This window comes from Mya arenaria, chromosome 15 (genome assembly GCF_026914265.1).
Source record: "Mya arenaria isolate MELC-2E11 chromosome 15, ASM2691426v1".
NCBI classification, from domain to species: Eukaryota; Metazoa; Mollusca; class Bivalvia; order Myida; family Myidae; genus Mya; species Mya arenaria.
In genome coordinates, this window is record NC_069136.1 from 18,095,466 (window position 1) to 18,099,734 (window position 4,269).

At 35.5% G+C, this 4,269-nt stretch overlaps 1 pseudogene; it reads left to right on the top strand.

Annotated features, from left to right (window-relative positions):
* The first annotated feature begins 879 nt into the window (after window positions 1-879).
* On the top strand, window positions 880-3,719 carry LOC128219167 (glycoprotein 3-alpha-L-fucosyltransferase A-like; annotated as a pseudogene).
* Window positions 3,720-4,269: the final 550 nt, after the last annotated feature.

The following is a 4,269-nucleotide window of genomic DNA, read 5'->3' on the forward strand; positions in this document are numbered from 1 at the left end:
TCATGTCTTTATTGAAAATAATTCAATTTAGGCATTGATTTCTGATTCTTTGTCTTAAATTTAGGCTGCAGGGATACTTTGTTTGATAAAGCCTACGTGTTGCAGTTCTAACATTTCGTAGGCCTTGATCTCCTTAGTTTTCAATCCTCAGGAGGATTTCCGGCTGTGTAACGTTTAAGATGAAATTCATCGTCATTATCTAAACATTATTCGTTTTTTTTGTCTTACAACTACCGCCACAATAGTAAATTCCCTGCGTTAAGACTTCCAAACACCGCAACGCCGGCTTTTTTATTAGTGAATGATCGCTTAATTTAAAAACAAATCATACACTGCTAAACTAAACACAAATTTCTAAAATGCTGGATATTATTTTTTTATCAAAAAATATTTCATTTTCAGAGAACAACACCTCAATTAAACGATACGTTTTGCCTATCTGTCTTCAGGGCGACAAAACTACCAGCTACTGAAAGCATACAGCAGCAGCGTTAAAAGTTAATCGAAAATTGGAAAGTGATGCATCTGTTCATATTATGGAATTCATTTTGACACCCTGCTTGAAAGCTTTTATGACAGTCGCAAGAAGAAATCACTTTACTGCGGGGTTTCATTCGCAAATGATTAAAGTTATTTGAAATTATTAAGGAAATTCTCTCATCTAATTTGGTCATTACTACAAATCGAGCGGTACGGACTCCCTAAAGTGTCATGTAGGATCGATCTTCCTGGGTTTGTTCAGTATTACATTTGGCTACAGATTCTCAGCTTCTAACTAAAGGACATGCCAAGCAGTTAAGAATAATATTGGTACCATGAATGCGTTAATTATTAAGCGAATATCTTGCTATTGGTGTAAATAAAGCTACAGTTTTCATTATGGCAGTGCGGTGCAGTAAAGTAAAAAGACAGTTTATATTACTGATCGGACTTTTTCTGGTATTGACTTCGTATTTCGAAGTACAGACAAACATGCTCACAGCTTTGAAGTTTGCAAAGTTTGAAAGCCGCTTATTAAACATTAAGTCATTTACCGTTTCCAACATTCTGAAACATCCTGTTTCGCTCTGGAAAGTACACCCATCCGACGACAAGATTTTATTGCAACCTAAGTTTAATCCTAAGATTGACTTAAGTCTTTCGCCAAAGAGGATTCTCCTAGAACAGGGACTGGCGGGCTGGAACGTCAATGGCGGTAAGCAAGCGTTTGTTGATCATGACTGTCCTGTACAGCACTGTGAACTGCATGGTCATCCGAATGGAGATGTGTTTGACGCTAGAATATTTAAGGAAATAGAGTTAAACAGCCAATTGCTCGGAGGCGCGCAAGCAGAAGTGCCCCTTCATTCATATCACGTTTGGATCATGTTCGCGTTGGAAAGTCCGGAAGCGTCGCCTTCTTACCTTGGTCTGAACGACGTCATAAACTGGACATCTACGTATCGTTACGATTCTACGATGATGACTCCGTATGACAAATTTCAAGTTTATGATCATTTTACACAAATATCTGACTATAAGCCGGATAAAAATTACGCTTAAGGCAAGCCTAAATTAGCAGCAATATTTGTGTCAAACTGTTATGCGTCAAACGCAATATTGGAATATGTTAAGGAGCTACAACAGTACATGGATTTGGACTTTTATGGGTCATGCGGGAACTTGAGTTGTGATAAGGGGGAAGGCAATAACTGCTTTAAAAATCTACATAAGGAATATAAGTTTTATTTGTCTTTTGAAAACGCCAATTGTCGTGATTACATTACCGAGAAGTTCTTTCTAAATGCATTAAGGTTAGTAGCTCTGTCCCCACTAAATGCAAGATTACTTTAAAAATTTAGTCTGGAAATAGATTTGTAAATACTAACAAAATTCGCTTAACATAAGGTACCACTTAATGACTTAGCAACAAGTTGCATATTGTAAAACTAATTCTATAAAAAATGTTGTTATACTGATAGAATTTCATAAGCTATACGTCATGAAATTCATTAAAATGGAATTAAATCTGGAATGGATTATTTGATTGGTGTCAATAACGGGGTATGAACTCAGTTGAGCTGGTGCTTCGCTCAAACTTTTACCAGCACAATTGCGATGATACTCCCGATAATGACATCAATAACGCTGTACATTACTTAAATTTACACGAATATTTCATTGCTTATTTTTTAGAATCGTTAAAACAAACTTAATTGCATAAACACAAAATCCTTACAGTCATTCTTTCTTACGCTTGCTGTCAATCGAAAGACCCGATTTGTACCGAAAACAGTTTATCATATGACGTCATAATAACGTGAGTCTTTGTATATACAGTGAGGAAGGTAAATGCTATGTTTGAGCATATGTATTTTGATAGAAGAACTGCATTAACTACACGTCGTGAATTTAAGAAAAAAACCTTTGCTTTCAGGAAATATCCTGTATTGGAAATCATGTCCTTGTTAATAACATAGCTTTAATTGTTTAGAGACGTGCTATTAAAGTTACAATTTTGATTTATAAACTCATTATGTTGTTAAGTATTACGTTTGTAGATACATTAAATCATATGCTTTTAGACACGTTAGTTATATGTTTGCTGTTACCTTAGTGGTAGATTTGTAGACAGGTTTTAGGTTCTAGGTTTGAAGACATGTTTAGTTTTAGGTCTGTATCCACAATGAAGTATATGATTTCGACGCGTTAAATTATAGGGTTGCAGTCGCATTAAGACATGTGTTTATAAAAGCTCAAGTAAGAGGTTCGCAGAGACGTAAACTTTTTTATAGTCACGTAATAAGGTTCTTGTTTTGGAGTCACGTTTAGTCATAGGTTTGTAGATACATATAGTAATAGTTTTGAGGTCACGTTTAGTTTAAAGGTGTTTCGAGTAACGTTAAGTTTAAGGACTGTAGTCACGTTAAGTAATCTTATCAAGTTACAGGTTTGTAATCTCGTCAAAAGCTAAAGGTTTGTAATCTCGTCAAGTTATAGATTTGTAATCTCGTCAAAAGTTAAAGGTTTGTAATCTCGTCAAGTAATAGGTTTGTAATCTCGTCAAGTTAAAGGTTTGTAATCTCGTCAAGTTATAGGTTTGTAATCTCGTCCAGTAATATGTTTGTTATCTTGTCAAGTTACAGATTTGTAATCTCTTCATGTTATAGGTTTATAATCTCGTCAAGTTATAGGTTTATAATCTCGTCAAATTGTAGGTTTGTAATCTTGTCAAGTTACAGGTTTGTAATCTCACCAAGTTATATGTTTGTAATCTCGTCAAGTAATTGGTTTATAGACACGTTAAGCATTATGTTTGAAGACAAGTTTAGTTTTGGGGGTTAAAGTAATGTAAAATGTATGTAAATTATGCACGCTTCTCTTATAGACATGACTTCGTTCCGGTCGTGATGGGTGCGCATCCAGACGACTACAGACGCGTGGCCCCACCTGGGTCCTTCATCCACGTTGAGGATTTCCCGCATGCATAGGCGCTTGCCGGGCACCTCAAACACCTAAATTAGCAAGACGATGGCTATAATGACTATTTCCGCTGGAAACGTACCGGACAGTTTGTTGATACAACGTTTTGGTGCAGAATTTGCTAATTACTATGGGATACCGATCTCACCCACCAATCAGTACACGACTTAGAACAATGGTGGCGGGGCGAAAATATATGTATAGGCAAACGACGCTGGGATGAGATATCAAACAGCAGTAAATTACATGTGCGATAATGAGGGCTTGCAATATACTACGCGTACGTGTAGCCACATATGTATGTATCATATGTATTTGTAATAAAAACTCGTTGATATAATTCTTCTTAAATTTGATGGGATAATAGTCTCATTTATTATCGCACAATTCACTTTTCTGCTTGTGTTTCGCAGCAATTTATGGATTTCTTACTTAATGTGACGTATCCAAACGCCATGTACCATATTCTTTAAACAAAAGCTCTTTTGTAATTTAGGTCGTAATCCTTTAAATAAATGTCGTTTTGTCGTGTTTTCAGTACAAATAACTTGAGCATATCCAGCAATTGTTGGAAATCAAAATATGATGATATTGTGATACATTCGGCCTTTCTGTGCTGTTGTTTTTATAGACGGAAATATGTAACAAAGAGCTTTGGCGAAATAAACAGAGCAATTTTTATATTTGTTTGCATTTTTCTTTCTGCCATTGTATTTAAATGTATGTGTAAAATGTATACTCCAGAACTCGAAGCACAAATATCCCTTCATGCATTAAGCTCTGCCATAGTTGTAAATATATTTATTG